At 41.5% G+C, this 18,178-nt stretch overlaps 1 long non-coding RNA gene across 20 annotated transcripts in view; it reads left to right on the top strand.

Moving 5' to 3' along the window:
• LOC147023245 (uncharacterized) overlaps positions 1-18,178 on the top strand; it is a 232,480-nt gene that overhangs the window by 40,671 nt on the left and 173,631 nt on the right. For 18 of the 20 annotated variants that reach the window (XR_015060093.1, XR_015060088.1, XR_015060101.1 and 15 more), the window contains 3 exons: positions 1,582-1,703; positions 3,119-3,191; positions 7,566-7,704. This is a non-coding gene — a long non-coding RNA (uncharacterized LOC147023245). Of the gene's footprint in view, positions 1-1,581; positions 1,704-3,118; positions 3,192-7,565; positions 7,705-8,918; positions 9,004-18,178 lie in introns of all 20 variants that reach the window. The other 2 variants (XR_015060102.1, XR_015060094.1) reach the window with 1 other exon arrangement.

Here is an 18,178-nt window from a genome sequence, read left to right as displayed (position 1 = left end):
GCGAGGGAGCCTCGTGAGTGTTGGAGGCCAATGGGAAAGTGGATACAGCGACAGATTGCTCCGTCACATGCTCCCATACTTGACCTGACTTGTCTCTGTCTGTCTGTCTGTCTGTTTGTCTGTGAGCAGGATATCTCAAAAAATTATGGATGGATTCAGACAAAACTTGGTGGAAGGGTTGGGTATGTGACGAGAACAATGTGATTAGATTTTGGCTCAGGTCTGGATGCACATCTGAACTATCAGTAGGATATCAAATGTAAACTGTTCAGCAGGGCAGAGGAATATACTCTACCTAGTGCCATTCTAGTTAGAACTGTAATCACTTCAGTTACAGGCAATCCCTCCTGCCGTACATAAACCACAGTAGCATAACCTATAGTGTTTTCCAGTCTTGTACTCGGAAACTTTCACTCTCATAGAAGTGGGACTCCAGATCGTCATTGACAACGATCCTTGCAGAGAGAAAAGCCTCAAAGCAGTCAGGCAAACCAATGATTCACTGCTACAGGGAACTGTATAAGGAAAAGTAGCAACATGCAAAGCAGACAACCTTCCATGCATATTTCTCCAAGAAAGATGATGGGGCAAGTACCTCCTGGAATGTAGCCACCAAGCCTGTTAAACCTCATTCTGTCATCTCTTTAGAGGATGTGGATGAGCCTTCAAACCTTCAGTCTGTCACCTCTTCACAGGATATAGACACCCCTACCATCCCTCAGCCTGCCACCTCTCAGTCTTGAGACATAGTATTTTAATAAAGTTTGTTGCATTAATATGCATATTTTTTACATCATACAGTTGAGACTTTTTTTCCCGTAGGAATCTATCTCCACTTATTTAATGGGAGTATATGGGATAATTAAATTTGCAATGCAGAAATTCACCTGACGGAAAGATTTTAAGGAACGTAACCCTTCTGTATAATCGATGGATTATTGTAATCATCAGGTGGGCAAAACCTTGCCTCCTGTTCACTGCCATGTCTCTAAAACTGCTTTTCACATCAAATACACGTGGCACCACCTGGCTTCACATGTGAAACCAACAGGTTGTTTTTTGGGTTTTATTCACTGATCCTTTATTTTAAAATATGGGTTTATTCATTCTTTTTTTTATACTCCTTTAAACTTCTTCACTGTTTCCAATAACATTTGCAAAATATGGAGATCATCTTCATTATGTTGAACTGCAACTGAACAACATTTGAGAAAAGCTATTGGTAATGACACATTTAACAAAACAAAAAAAAGACGAAGATTTTGAAAAGACAAATATCGTTATATATGCTACTTGTTCATCAGATACAGCAAAATCCTCAGAGTGTTCGTTTAATGATTGAATGTGGACTATTTTCACACCTGACAGACACACCTTGTTTGGTTGAATTAGAATTGCTGGATGTCCAACTTTGTATCCAGAACCTGGAAGGTACTGTTTTCTATGTTACTAGGATAAGCTGGCCAATTGCATGGACCACTGGTTGTTAGACCGATATTGATCCTGTAAAGGTGCACAGAAGATATGATGAAGCGGAATATATGGTGAAGCACAAATCGATTGCAGGAAATGTTTGAACAGAACAAGAAAAAGAGAACTCCATTTCTGCAGTGGATGGAAAACCAAGCCAACAGGGTGTCAGATCGTGGAGGGCGGTGGCGATGAGCTTGGCGCAGCACTGATAGGGTGGAGAAATGAATCAGGTGGGTGGTTGTGATGCTAAAGTTGGCAGGGCCATCCTGTTGTCCTAGTATTGGGGGAAGGAAAGCTTGCTTCTATCTTTGGGTCTTTGGGCAGTGGGGGGGGGGGGATTGGGGAAGGGAGTGCTGGCCAATTACATGGCATTGTATTTCTAGAAATGTGAAGAAATGATAACTGTTTCCAACTTTTATAATTTCGGCTTTATAAGAACTCTGTTGAGTGTGTTAATTTGCCCAGCTATAAAAATGTTTACAAAGTAGATTACATTTTTGGGGGTTTTATTGAACCATAATTGATGGTGCATTTATCTGGTAGTACAAGTTTGTCTCATCATAGTTTATGGAGGGTGCTGAAACCATGATTGATGTTGCATTTGTCTGGTAGTACAAGTTTGTCTCATCATAGTTGATGGAGGGTGCTGATATGTTGGGAAGAGATTGTGAAGAATTTAAAGTTTGTTCTGAATCATTGATACTACGCATGCTGTTTGTTTCTCTTTTTTAATGTTCTCATTTCATATTTACGTTTCTCCTTCGAGCAAGTTACAAATTTGTATGTTTTTGCTTTGTTATAGCAAGCATTTTATCAAATCCTTTCAATGAATGAAATTACCTTTTTGGAAGTGTTGCTTTGATCAGATATTATACGATTTGGCAACCTTTGTTTCTGTGCACCAAATGTTTTGAAAAGCTTGTTCTTTCCAGTCGTTTATATAGTGGACCCTGTCACCAGCCTCACTAAGATGATGTTGAGTGTCCCAGCATTGCGCTCCGGGGCAATGTGGCATGTCTCGGAAAGACCGCATCTGTGCCTTCTGCTCCCCTCTGACGGGCACGGTTGAGTTGCAGTCTCGACTGGCTGCAATCTGAGAATGTTGGCTCTGTGAATGGCAGCCACCCATGACATGGGAGTGCAGGCTTTCTCACCGTTTGTTGTTAAAATGCCAGCAAGGGTGATTGTTAACAACAGTGAGCTTGTTATTTTTCTTTAATATTTGGCCATTAAAAACTGCAGTATTGAAGAAACGCATGATTTCAACAATTGCGTCTCACTAACTTGCGCATGATGATGAAAACATAAATGTATTGTAACTGTTTTTTTTTAAATTATTTTTCTTTTTCTTTTTGTCATCCAAAGTGTAAGGTTATATTATAAAACAAAAAGGGACAGCAAACACCATGGTTTGGTTTCTTTTGTCAGCAATTTGAGGATGCTCTAATTTGTCTCCTGAAGCTCCATTTTGTTGTCCAAAATAACAATTAGCTGGGTGTTGATGCTTCATTTGATCTTGTTTTTTTTGTTGCTGAAAATGGGATAAGATTACGAACAATGGCTTTGAACATCTTAGATGAATGAAGCTTCTGAGGGTGGATTTTGTAAATGTTTTCAAGATACTCTGTTTCCCCTGTTTCAACAGTTGACGATGTCACATCATGAAAAAGACTTCTACTTGCCAAAAGGCATTTTGACAAAGATGTCAAACTTTGGAGGTAAGCAGTTTGTATTACTTTGTGCCAAACAGTTTTTGTCTCAGGAAGAAAATAGTCAAACTCGAAGGTAATGAAATATAAATGATTTTATTAAAATTAAATCAACATCATTAATTTGTACCCAACAACCCTTTGGTGCTTCTCCAAGTCCCATTTGCCATGCTTCTTTAATTTTGCTATTGCAGCAGTCCAAATAAAGTTGTTTAATTGACTTCTTCCAATTACACGAGGGGAAAATCCACCATGGCCAGCCATATTAAATTGGGTGCTTTAGTGACTGAATCCTTAAGTGGCAGCAACACAACCACAAGCTTTAAAGAAAAAAAAATTAGCATCGCAGGGGAAGTGTTGAACCCAAAAACCAAGAGGGGGGACCCCTGGGTGGAAAAGCAAAGAAAGAAGGTGAGAAAATATAATTGTGACTGGGTTCCAAATATGATTGGCCTGCAGTAAGGTAAATGGATATAAATTTACGAGGGGCGAGGGGGCTTCAGGGAACTTTGCAGACAAACAAGGAGCATTCCAGATGGCACCAACAGTGCAAACTAGTGGCCTCGGAAGGGCCTCTCAGAATCCTGTGCTCTGCAGTTCCATTCGTGAAATGAAAGGGACCTGAGATGAGGCAGCCTCCCAGGTGTCACACCTGGGTTCAGGCCTCTAACTTTCTGGCAGCAAACCTGTGGTAACACTGACCACAAAGGTACCCTCTAGCAGGCACTGCAGGATCAGGAACTCAACCCATAAGGCAGAAAGTTCACACAAAAACCCACAAACCCTCCATCCAGCAGCCTGCCCCAAGAGCTTGCAAAGGAGCCAATGTTCCTCAAAAGGCTCCTAAGGGGCAGGTGCTGGTATCATCCCAGGCAGCTTTGGACATCTTACCACAAGGAATACATGGTGCATTTACTGATTCGGCAAGTAGACCTATATTATGAGGCTACTCCCGCCAAATAAAATTGCTGCCCCAGACAGATGGCATAATATGTTGTTATTCATTATCATGAACTGCGAATGTATGCATTGATTTTGGGTACATTACAACAATTCACAGAATTGTCAGAAAGCATCCGTAAATGAAAATAGAAATAAATGAAAAAAAATGCAGTGGGGAAGCACGGCAATTTTGTGTGCCAATGGACATCGAAGCCGATACACCAGGAAAAATCACAGAACCATCGGAAAGCATCCGTAAATGAAAAAAAAAAAAGAAAAATCAACAGATGAGCGATCCAAGACAATGGGGAACACTGTTCATATGCTTACACCACATATAAGCATACCCCGCTCGTAATGTAGAAATATATATATATATATATATATATATATATATACATACATACATACATACATACATACATACATACATACATACATACACACACACACACACACACACACACACACACACACACACACACACACACACACACACATATATATATATATATATATATATATATATATATATATATATATATATATATATATATATATATTGTTCGTCTTTCGGCTGCTCCCGTTAGGGGTCGCCACAGCGGATCATCCGTTATGATCCGCAAACTGATTTGGCATAGGTTTTATGCCGGATGCCCTTCCTGATGCAACCCTGGTCGCCTCTTACGACACAGGGATAAGGATTGGGTTTCGCCATGATTCCGGGTTGCCCTACACCCTCTCATAGCGCGGCCCAGTGCAGAGCTCCCATCCTCAAGCGATCCTCCAACCTAAGCCTCCGAGTAGCCAGATTACAGGCGCACGCCACTACGCCTGGTACATATATATGTATATATATATATATATATATATATATATATATATATATATAATTTTTTTAGATATATAGGTTCACTATATATTTGTTTTGGACTAAAAAAAGCAAAAAGTATCACAAATGGCACAGGCTATATAACGTTGAGTTTGAGAACTAACATTTTAATGCACAATCTTCATCGCTGTCACTCATCCATTGGAGGAAAAAGAAGTTCCAGGTTTGCATGGTGCAAACCTTTATTCTTGCTGGATTGCTTTTTGTTGCAAAAAGGAATTTGCCCTTTTTACCCCTCCTTTTGATTGTATGAGTCTCTTTCAACGTTTATCTTGGAGTCTTCCCTTTTTTACTACCTTTGTGAATGGAGCCTTATGTCCCTGGCCACTTCATCATCCCAGTGGACTCTCTGGCCTCCAGAAATCTCAACATTTTGTTAACATCGTGTGAGGACACAACAATGCAGTAACATCATATCAAAAGATTTAAACTCAGCACTTGACCTTTAAAAGATACATAAAGGACTCTGGAGCCTTCAGTTGGAGCTTGTGCCATTAAAGTGACTCGCTAAGCAATTTTTTTTTTCATGATTACAACTTTCAAGAGTTTCCTTGGATGTTTCATATTTTAAGAGGGATTTGGTGGAATAACGTAAAATTTTCAGATTGGCAAACAAAACGCAAGCTTTCAGGATTTAGTGTTGTGGACACACAAGTTGCATAATATGGCATCACAGTGTGTCTCCTTGATTTACATGTGATTAATAGAGAATGCATTAGCACAAAGGGCACAGCGACATCTGCCTGTCGTGTGGGCACTCATTTTCCCAAAGCCTGCAGCGTGAATGTCATTATGCCACCGCCGCCAAAACTTCCTCCCCTCATCCCTATGCTGGCTTCATTTTCAGCTCGCCGCTAATTAAGTCTGCCCATAAGCGGCCGTTTTGCATTGCAAATCCCATGGCTGGTAACCTCGCCGTAGCCAGCAGCCGTTGATTGCACTTGCGGATTTCACTCGACGCCTGATGAATTATTGCCAACTGTAGGAAACTCTGCGGAGGCACCAAATAATTGCACAGCAAGTCACAACAAGCTCCAGTATAAAAATAACGTGATCGATAGAAGGCTCTCACATGATTGATGATTATCTATTTCTTTGTTCTTTTTATCCATCGCAAGATTCAATTAAGGTAATTATGTACATTCGTGATATGCATTTTGAACATAATCGTCTTACCTTGCGATTCCTGAAATGCATCAGCTTGTTTGAGACAAAAATAAACAACATTACATTATGATTAGATTATGCTTTTGAGTCGGAAAATATGACTTGTGCTTTGCCTATCAAATTGTTTTGATTGTTTTGCGATGTAAAACGACGATGCAAAAATGTATGGACATATTTGATGACAATAATGCACCTTTTGACAGTACCATGAAATTGAAAGATGCACAAAATACAGCTTAATATGAATTTTTTCGCAATCTTTCATTGATAAAAATTAAGTTAAGATTGTATTTCAAAGGAGAGCTTAATTCCATACACAGTCTCATTTCCAATGTAAAATAAAGCATCACTGTTTACAATACGCAAAAATCGCACTTTAAAATGCCCTGAAAGTAAAAATATTTTAATTCTTGCCAGTATTCCAGAAGTCTTGAGTGTCCTCACAAAGCTTTACCCTTGAACTTGTGTGATGGAATTCCACTAATTAATTCGGCCTGAGCTGCCTGGCCACGATTAACATGCTGGATGTTAGGTGTCCTGTCTAGCCTGTGATGGGGACCACTGGGTGAAAATTGTCTCCTCATGTAGTGGTAACTTTACAGAGCCGAGATTTGGAAATGTAAAGAGTACAGCAGCAAAATAAAAGGAGCAGGGAATGAATCCTGTCCAGGCTTCTGTGCTCCAACATCCATGTACAGAAATCAGGCCCACTCCACACAGTGCATTCGGTCAGCAGCATTAAGCCAACATTATAATTCCTCTGTGGAACCCAATGCAGAATTCCCCCCCCCCCCCACCCACCCTGCGTATTAATTTTGTAATAGCTGTAATGCACATGAACATGACTGCTATATATATACATCCACTTTTTATTTGAGTTGTACTCCCATCCACAGCTGCCTTGTTAATGTCCATCATTAACTGGGCTTTCTTTTTGCCCATGTTGCGCAGCAGGGCTTGCTCTGCCATCAGTTCATAGAGGTGGCACCTTTGCTTGGCTCCAAAGTCTTGAATCGACACAATAAACCATTAGAGATGCTGCAACAATTAAGATTCGAATGTTGCATGAGCAATCGAAGCAGCACCAGGAAAAGGTGCAAATCCTTAATTGGTACGGGTGGTTGTGCCAAGAAGGCGGGCGGCGCTTCTCTGAGCTTTACACTCCTTTTCATTGCATCGATATTGAAAAGCCATTTATATCCATCCGAGCAGCCCTGGCTCTGGCCGGGCCTGATTGGGTGCGCCGTATTGATCAGTCCCCTGGAGTTGATAATGTGCTCGTCAATACTTATTGCATTGGAAAAAAAATCCGCAGCGCATTTAACAGATGTGCTCGCTGCTTTTCTTCTGTCCACCCTCTTTCCCTCTCTCATTCCTGCTAGGCGCCTCGTGTGAGCCTTGCTTCCAGTGGCAGGATCCTTTTCTGCTTTCTCAGTTCACGAAGATGCTCCTGAGGACTACACCTCCGAGCTGTTAGGATCTGCTGGGATTTGGGACTGCCGCACCTTTTGCCACATTGTCGTAAGTCCTGCTTTGTTCTTTTTCCCTGCCGCAGTTGCCATTCACTCTCGTCCTTGCCATCTTTCTTTGTCACCCACAATGCCAGTCCTGTGTGCATTGTGGTTAACAATACTGTGCCACCTTTGCAGTCTTTCTTTTTTGCATCACTTCATCATTATTTCTGCCCTTTCTTTTTCTGGACATTCCAAACGCAGAGGAGAAATCCAAATTTTTTTTTTTTTTAAAGAAAAAGATTTTTCCTCATCTACAATCTCATATGGTTGGTTCTTGTGGACCACATCTTTCACTTTCGCTCTGTCTTGGATACACCTCTCATGTTTTTCCTTTTTTTGTAGAGTGGTCAACATATTTTTCAAAGGTAGTGGTGGGCATTCACTTCTCAGAGTAGAAGGTTCTGAAGTAGAATTATGCCACCACCTTGGCTGGAAAATTGTTGCCTAATTGGAAATGCATTGTGATCCCGAGATTTGCTGCCCAGTGTTCGTTGCTGTTGCCACCCACCGCCATGGTGCTGGTGCTCGGTCGCTCTCTGCAGCCCTTGGTACTTTCCGCTTGTTTCAAAGCAGCTGTGATGCTCGTCAGTTTGTCCATTGCGGCGTGCCTGTGCCAACCTGTAACGCCCATGTGCCACCCGGCAGATAGACTTTGTATTCGTTGGTGGGTGAGCAGACTCGCAAGACCAGCACATCTCTTAATCCAATGGCAAATTATAATCCACTGATTGTCTTGTTGAAACTCCAGGGACGATGAACAGACATTGATTTTTTTTTCTCCACCACACAATTCAGACACTGCCACCATTTATCCTTGCTTGATGTTGAAACCAGTCAGCTCCGCATTCCATATCTCTGCCAATGATCATGCCACAACGAAGTCCACAGACTGTCTGCTCCAAAGCCTTCGCTCTCCTTTCGCTTTATTTTCCGCAGTATTCATGACGCTACCTCCGAACCTCCCCTCCCTTACGCACTCCGCAGCAAGAGAAAAAACTGCTTTGCCCTCCCTCCATTCTCATCCCAGAACCGCGACCATCATTGGTTGGCACGGTGCCAGCTTGTCTGCCATCAACACTCTTGCATTGGGTCCCCTCTCTCCCCTCCACCACTGCCGTAGCCCCCACCTCTCTCTGCAGACGTGATGTTACACTAATTACTAGCAGCAATATTAATATTTCTGCCAAAGCTTGAGAGGCTTATCTGTGCTGCCTTTACTAGGTCATATGGAACAGCAATTGTGCAAGTGCTACTCCATGGGTACGAGCAGGAAAAATCTTATGCACTCAAAATAAATCGGAATCAGGTAGGGTTTGCAACTGTCAGTAAAATTCTCTATCCTTGTATGTTGTAATATATGCATATGGAGTGCACTTGATGAAGAGAACCAACAATGTTTCTTCCTCTGCTTCGGGCATGATTGTGCAACTGTCTCTCAATTGAGTTCACCCCATACCTTGTGCGTGCCATGCTGCAACTTCATTTGTGTACAGCCTTGAAATATTGTAATTGTTTCACTTTTCTTAATTAGGTGGTTCAGGCCCATTGCATGTTGTGCAGCAGAGATTGTGGACAACCTGTGTGCTTTTAGTGACATTCTGTGAGCAGAATATGGTTATGGGCAGTGGGATCAGTGTTGCAGTGTCCCAGCACTAATTCACCACACTTATGTCTGGGTTTGCTTCATAGGCACCAAATTTGCATAAGGTGGATTGTTAATAATGAATAGCTGCAGCGCTGGCAGGGATATGCAAATGTATGGGCCTTAATGCAAAGCGAGTACGGTCGAAGGAACGCGCTTTTTATGTACAGTATTTGAAAATCTTTCCTGTGCTTTGCTGAAATATATACAACAGCAAGTTGAAGTGTAGATCTAAGATTTCTCATAAACAATTGTCAGAATAAAAATGTAACTGTTTAAAGTTATTTTTGGCAAATAGGATTAAAAAAAACAACAAACAATGTTCATTATTGCACAAATCTCTGAGGGATCACTTGCATGTGACATTTTGTCAAAGTGAGTCTTTTGCATTTTTCGTTTTGAATTTCTGCCGTTGAAGTCCAAGTTGTCTTTCCTTCACCATTGTGTTGCCTTTATACCTGATTCATGAAAATCCTTTCCTTTCTGATTAATCTATATCTTTCCTTGTTATCTAAGATTGGTGTGTGTGTGTGTGTGTGTGTGTGTGTGTGTGTGTGTGTGTGTGTGTGTGTGTGTGTGTGTGTGTGTGTGTGTGTGTGTGTGTGTGTGTGTGTGTGTGTGTGTGTGTGTGTGTGTGTGTGTGTGTGTGTGTGTGTGTAAAAATGGAGATGCCTTTGCATTCCACATTCTATGAATGCCTTTCTTGGACAGCAACTTTCCGAAGAATCTCTTCTATGGTATTGTATATGATACTACATTAAACCCTCTAACATGAAAGGTAAGCATCTGTAGGTAGAAGGTTTGTTAGAGTGAGATTACACTGACTGGACACGGCTGAGGTTCTGGAAGTACTGATGGAGGCACATAGCCGTGGTTGTGTACTCACTGTTTGGAGAGGTTGAAACCTGTGTATAATGGAGGTAGCCCAGCTGATGAGCAGGGCAGTCAGAAAAAAACTTAACAATTGCTGAGAAGTACATATGGTTCTCACTTTGGGTAAACAATTATTTTGAGGTTTGCAATTAAGGTAAAGTTGTATCGGGTGTTCTGGAATTAGTATCATTTACAATATCCTTTAAAGGTCCCATGACACTCAAAAGTACTGAAATAGCAAATATATATATATATATATATATATATATATATATATATATATATATATATATATATATATATATATATATATATATATATATATATATATATATATATATATATATATATATATATATACACACACACACACACATATATGTCCTATAGGAGTTTTTCATCGTGATTTCTGATCTGACAATGTTTTTTTCACAATACTCGTTCTGTAAAATGTAAAATTAAAAAACCAACCTCTTCGGGAACGCCCCTAAAAATTCTGCCGAAATCTACTGAACGACACGTAACCCACATGATGTCATCTCCAGAACAACAAAGGCTGCACGCAAATTACTCGGGTTGGTGGTCTACGTGATTGTATTGGCTTCCTGTGTGTTTCCACATTCGATTGGTCGACTCAAACGCTTCGTTCATTTCTTCTTTTAAAAAATCAATAATTTGGTTTTGAATAATGGATGACATGGACTTTGATTTATCTGGTAGCGACAGTGAGTGTGAGAGAAATTAATGATTTTGGTCTGAATCAGATGGAGAATTGTCGGATAACGTAGTCGCGGGAGGTGAAGTTCAGGCAGCTGGAAATGAAATACGGCCTTAGCAGTTCGAGCCCAAAGCAGGACAAGCAGAGGAAACTGGCGATGAAATTCCCGGCGTTCATGATGATCAAGAGGACATCGAAGGAAGACTTGGCAATAACAACTGGCAAGACTAAATCCTATTCGTAATTCATTCATGTAAATTCTACTTGCATACTGCTCAATATCAGAAATATTTTAGTGAGGTGACGTGACCAGCGCAGCGCAGCAGACATGTTTCACCGTGGCAAATGAATCGCAAGCAAGGGCAGCGCATGTCATTGGCCGTATCTCTCCACCCATAAAATGAAGCAATCTCACTGTCCGGATACAATGAAAACTTGTGTGCAGACCACACCTTGCGACACAATTGTCTAGAGTAGTCCGATAAATCTGACGTTCTGTTGCATTTTTATTTATTTTATTACTACTGTCGTCATGTAGCGCCAGTAGAAAACAATGAAGAAAAGAGAATAATAAAATAAAGCTACTGCACGTCAGATTTATCGGACTAGTCGAACGGACGTCAGATTTATCGGAGGACTAGTCTAGACTCTAGAGTTGACAAGTAACTTGTATTAGCATACACACAATGTATAAGTCAATGTGTAAGAGTCCCGAGGCTATGAGGCCGTGTAATAGGACAGATAAATTTGTCTTTCATAGTTGTGCCAACATATTTTTCCCTGTTCATTTATTACAGCATTTTGGCGAAATGTTAATGAATAGCAAGCCAATGGAAGCAGTACCTTCACTTTAGAATAAACCCATGTATGTCGAGTGCAGCCATACCTGGCTTGCATGTATGTGGAATCGTACCTATCCCAGCAGGCTGGTTTCAACGAACAATTCAATAAGCTGCAAAATGTGGGTGCAGGTTTTTCACATTGTTTGATTTTAAAATTATCTCCTTGCGCCTTGAAATGATGCAATATTAATCTTTAGTATTTTCCTTGTATGTCCCTGTAAGTTTATTTTTTAATGGAAAGGTTCAACAGTCACATTTTATATTTTGTGGACATGGTATAGCCCTTTATTGTGCATACATGTCTTGGATTTGTACACGACTACGACAAGGTAGTAAAGGGATAAATAATTGCCTCGTGATTGTTGTGCATACACGGCTCAGAAGCAGAATTTCTTTTCCGCGAAACAATCACAGGAATTAAGACGATCAGTGAGATAGCAAACAAATGTGCACAATGCATTTGTACGTACTTTATACGACGCACGACGTCTAATCAATCCACTCTGAGTGAGTCGCATTCTGGAGATGACGTCAAAGGTCACGTGACCTGCGGTTCGCTGAACTCAACTTTTTTGAGGGGCGGGGCATAGCAAGTTGTGAAAAGCACTAGAAATGTTCGAAATATTAGTCTAATTATCCCATTGTTGATTTTTAAAAAGAAACATGGGTGATCTCTTCACGAGGAAGGTCAAGTTAATATATAAATAACCAGAAAATTTTGAGTGTCATGGGACCTTTAAATGTAAATACAGAATGATATAAAGCTTTAATAATAGCTGTTTCAGTTCAGTTAATAGCCTGGTGTTGGCTTTGTGGTTGGGGTGGTGGCTTGGGATCCGAGGGTCCTGAGTTCAAGCCCCGTTGGCCACTGAATTAATATACACCAGGAGGTTGACTCAGCCTGTCATCTTTCCGAGGTCGGCAAAATAAGTACCAGTGTACTTGTAAGGGGGACACTGCATCAGCGGCACAGCCGTGTTCCAACCAATGATGCAACCAGCAGCCACAGGCTGCACTCGATAGAGACATTCAATTAATGAATCAATTTAAGAGGAACAGATGTGAAAAGATGATGTGTGGATATGTGTTTGTTTTGGAATTGTTTGTCAGCCTTTCAATTGTCCAGCTCATGAGTTGCTCAATTATTTGTTTATCTTTATGTTACACTTTACTGTTATTTTGTGATGCAATCAGTATCTGCCAATACATTTTTGTGAGCCTCATTGATGGTCCAGGTATGAGAGTTTTATATGAGAATGTTTGACGATGTATTTTTAGGCAGTGAAGCCGCTTCAATATTTGGGTATGTCATTCCTTCCATTTGTCCATCAAAAATGAAGAAGAACCTTTCCAACACACCATGTTTATTTCTAAATGATTCTAAAGTGTAATTCTAGGGTGTTCTAAAGGGTTATTATAATGGGTTTCGTTAGTTTCTCGGCTTTGCCAATATCATATTAAAAATGCCAAACTGAACTGCTTCCTTCGAACACAGGTGCGATTTTATTTTTTATTTTTTATTTTTTAACGAGCAAATATAACCCGTCACTCTGCTGATGTGGACATTAAGGGTTTGGGGGGGGGTTAGAAAGATGGTGGGAGAGAGAGAGCAAGAGAAGTGGGAGAGAGGGGGAGGGGGGAGGGAGAGAAATTAGGTGAGGAAGGGGAGAGAGAGAGGAGGGGGGAGAGAGAGAGAGAGAGAGAGAGAGAGAGAGAGAGAGAGAGAGAGAGAGAGAGAGAGAGAGAGAGAGAGAGAGAGAGAGAGAGAGAGAGAGAGAGAGAGAGAGAGAGAGAGAGAGAGAGAGAGAGAGAGAGAGAGAGAGAGAGAGAGAGAGAGAGAGAGAGAGAGAGAGAGAGAGGAGGGGGGAGGGGAGAGAGAGAGGAGAGGTGGAGAGAGAGAGAGGAGGGGCGGGGAGAGGTGGAGAGAGAGATGGGGGATGGGGAGAGAGATGGGGAGAGAGAGGAGGGAGGGTGGGGGGTAGAGAGTGAGAGAGTGAGACAGATGAGAGAGGGGGAGAGAGAGAGAGGAGGGAGGAAAGGGGGAGGAGGAAGAGGGGAGAGAGAGAAGAGAAGAGAGGAGGGGAAGAGTAGGGAGGGGAGAGAGAGGGGGGGGGGAGAAAGAGAGAGAGAAAAACAGAGAAGAGAAGAGAGACAGAAAAGAGAGAGGATGGAAGGGGAGCTTGGAAGGGGGTGGGGGTTGGTGAAGTGAGGAATGGGAGGGAGGTGGGGAGAGCAACACCTCAACAAACTGTTCTTGTATGGTGAGGGAGGGATGCGAGAAGGGGATGTGTGTGAGATATATATATATATCTTCTTCTTCTTCTTTCAGCTGCTCCCGTTAGGGGTCGCCACAGCGGATCATCCGTATGATCCGCATAGTGATTTGGCACATGTTTTACGCCGGATGCCCTTCCTGACGCAACCCTGGTCGCCTCTTACGACACAGGGATATGGCACACCTATTTTAACCGGGGTATACACCGGCCCAGTATACTGGTACTCATTTCGCCGACCTCGGAAGGATGACAGGCTGAGTCAACCCCCTGGTGTATTAATTCAGTGGCCCAACGGGGCTTGAACTCAGGACCTCTTGGATCCCAAGCCGCTGCCCTAACCACTGCGCCAACACCAGGCTTAGATATATATATATATATATATATATATATATATATATATATATATATATATATATATATATATATATATATATATATATATATATATATATATATATATATATATATATATACATACATATATGTAAATATACATATACAGTATATGAGTACCAGTATACTGGGCCAGTGTATACCCCAGTTAAAATAGGTGTACCATATCCCTGTGTCGTAAGAGGCGACCAGGGTTGCGTCAGGAAGGGCATCCGGCGTAAAACATGTGCCAAATCACTATGCGGATCATACGGATGATCCGCTGTGGCGACCCCTAACGGGAGCAGCCGAAAGAAGAAGAAGAAATATATATATATATATATATATATATATATATATATATATATATATATATATATATATATATATATATATATATATATGTATATATATTGTTACGAATTTGGGAATTCGATTGCACACAACATACTGGTTCCTTTAGTCAGCTATGTCGATAAGTGCTTGTTCCCAAGACAGCTCACCTTTCATTGTTTAAATGTTCAGAAATCGATCAGATGCGCTGCGGATCGATTTAATAGTTATGGAACGAACAATGGAGACATCCCTCCCCCTCTTCCACGAAGAGGAATAACCACCCTGCCATCCCGTGACTCATGATGTCAACAACTCCCTCCCACCCGTGGCTGAGCGGGGGATGGAGCACGAGGGCATGAGTCATGAGTTACGCCGGGAGCGGGGGAAGGGCGGGAGAAGGATAAGAGGAGATCTTTTCTTTTGTTCGGGGGCAGAGTTGGAGAAGGGAGTAGAGAGTAGTCGCTCAACAGACCTTCGGGTCCTGTTTGGCTTGGGTTAGGGTTGAGGCCTTCGGAAGCTTTTTACTTTGGCTGGCTCAGTGAGCTTCGGCTGAGGCCTGGCTCGGGAGGAGGCTTTTTGCTTTGGTGGTTCAGTGAGCTTCGGCTTCTGTTTGGCTCGGGAGAGCTTTTTGCTTCGAGCTGCTTTGTTTTGGAAGGAAGTTGAGCTGGTTGCTCGGATCGAGCTGCGAGTGGTGGCTTCTTCTTCTTGGTTCGTGGAGCTCTTTGTTCTCCATTTTGGTTCCCCGCTTGGTGCGACTGATCATCCTCTTCGTGGAGGTGGTTCCTCGGGGAAGCGACGTATCGACGGGAAGGATTGGCGCCTCGTCTCACCAGCACGTGTTGAGAAGCGCGGGAGGAATCATGGGAGCTCGGGAAGGATCGCAGCTCACAGTGATTGGATCCAGCTCGCTCTCGCTGGAGCCCGGGTCCGAACAACTTGAAGACCACACGAGGTGGAGAGGTTCGAGATAAGTTCTGCGTTTCAGCTCACTTGTCTTCCGAGCTGGAGCTCATTATTAAAGGCCTCTGCCACCATTTCTTGGGTGTGTGTATGTGCGTACGTGTGTCCGTGGGCCCATCTAATAAGTAGGAAATTGTTAAGTGCTTTGTGTGCTGTAAATGTTTGCATTGCATTTCGTATAGACGGTTGTAGTTCTTTTGTCGTGCTTTTGTTGCTTGTATAATTGCATACATGTTTTGCCTTGTTTAATTGCATACGTGCTTTATTATAATAAATGTCCTTGTGTGAATGTAAACCTGTTTGTTGCGTCCATTCCCCCATTGAAATGCCATCTTTATTGCAGAATATTAGCTGGTTTTTAAATAACCGATAAATAGAATCGGGTCCAGCGAGGTCTGGCGATAATACCCGCTCGGTTATCCCAGAATGGAACGGACCGCTAAGCGTTTCGTGTCCAAGCAGGCCTTCGCCGAGGTACGGTCCCTCGGTAGGTTACCGGCGCGGGTACTTTGGTATGTCGATATTCGGCGATTGACCCTATTTCGCGCGGGTAGAATATGGACTGGGCCGTGGTGGGATTAAAAACCCACCCGTGACTGGTTTCTGGCGTTGTTCCAGAAAGTCACGACTGGATTGTCCGTTCGGTGGGCGAAGCGACCGCTATTGGTGAGACGCGGTCGTTCGCACGCCGACAGGCGGGAATTCTACAACAATATATATATATATAAATATATATACAACAATAAATATATATATAAATATATATACAACAATATATAAATTTATACAACAATATATATATATTGTTGTAGAATTCCCGCCTGTCGGCGTGCGAACGACCGCGTCTCACCAATAGCGGTCGCTTCGCCCACCGATCGGACAATCCAGTCGTGACTTTCTGGAACAACGCCAGAAACCAGTCACGGGTGGGTTTTTAATATATATATATATATATATATATATATATATATATATATATATATATATATATATATATATATATATATATAAATATATATATATCTATATATATATATATGTTTATATTTATATATATATATATATATCTATATATATATCTATATATATATATATCTATATATATATATATATATATATATATATATATATATATATATATATATATATATATATATATATATATATATATATACTAGCATATACCCGTGCTCCGCACGGAGTTGAATCGGTGGCAAACGGTGGATGAGGCATAATAGTTGATGTTATGGGAAGCTGGGGAGAGTGTCATTCGGGATGTGATGCACTATGGTTACCTGTCCTTAGTTTTCTAAAGGACCTCCCTGTAGATGACATTTTGGGTGAGTGTCTTGTTGCTGAATAGTCCTTGTGAGGAATTATTGTCCACTTTGATAGATGTACAGGAGTAACCTCTTGCACGTGAAAATGCAACATATAGTTGGCCATGGGAGAACACAGGGGCTGGGAGGTATATTCCGAGTTTGTCAAATGTTTGGCCCTGGGATTTGTTTATGGTCTTCGAGTATGCGAGTTTGACTGGAAATTGCTTCCTCTCCAGTGTGACTGGAAGGTTGGCGTCTGATGAGGCAAGTTTAACATGATTTCGGCCTCGCCCTTGACTGAACAGGAGCAGTAATATATAGATAAAAATAAATCTTTACTTTAAATACAATTTTTCTTGTTAAATTTTTTGTGTCAAATTCACCTTCTGAGGTAGTCAGCATGTGCAGAAGAGGGTTTTTACATTGCAGATGCTGTTTTCGAGGAGTGGCATTACGCTTCTCGGCGGTGATGGTCTGTTGTCGACAGACGTAATGACGTCAGTGAATGACCGGTGATGTCATGTTGGAATTACGCCTCTCAGCGGTGACGTCACACATCGCCATGCAAACGAATGTAAAACTTAGAAAATCGCCCAAAATTCCCAAACGTTTCCATCTGGTGCGATCTCACATAGCCCATGCTTTTCATTAGACCACAGAGAACCCGCATGCTGAAGGTGGTGTCAAATTACACGCAGACGTTAACAGAAATAACATATAGATATGTATATACATTGCCCATAGAAAGTTTACCCCTTTCACCCCCTTTCAAAAGTTTCACCTTTTGACGCCTTATCGCCTGGAATTTAATTGCATTGAATCAGACTTTTTCCACCTTTTATTTCCATATTGTAACTCACAACTTCCAAGTGAAAAACAAGTTCTAGACATTTCAGAAAATTAATTAAAAATACAAAAGTAGAATATTTTGGTTGGATAAGTGTCCACCCCGCTTATAATGCCAAATGTAAGTTCGCTGAGGTGCATTCAATTTCCTTCAAAATCACCCACCAAGTTAATTGGCCTCCACCTGTGTTGAATGGTGGTGATTCTGATTATTTCAAAATAAAATCAGCTGCTCCTGTAGGTTTCCTCTGCTGGGTAGTGCATTTCACAGCAAAAACGCAACCATGAGCACCA

Source organism: Eptatretus burgeri, chromosome 7 (genome assembly GCF_056783735.1).
Source record: "Eptatretus burgeri isolate ZD-2024b chromosome 7, Ebu_testis_v1, whole genome shotgun sequence".
NCBI lineage: Eukaryota > Metazoa > Chordata > Myxini > Myxiniformes > Myxinidae > Eptatretus > Eptatretus burgeri.
This window is presented reverse-complemented; position numbering and strand designations above follow the sequence as displayed.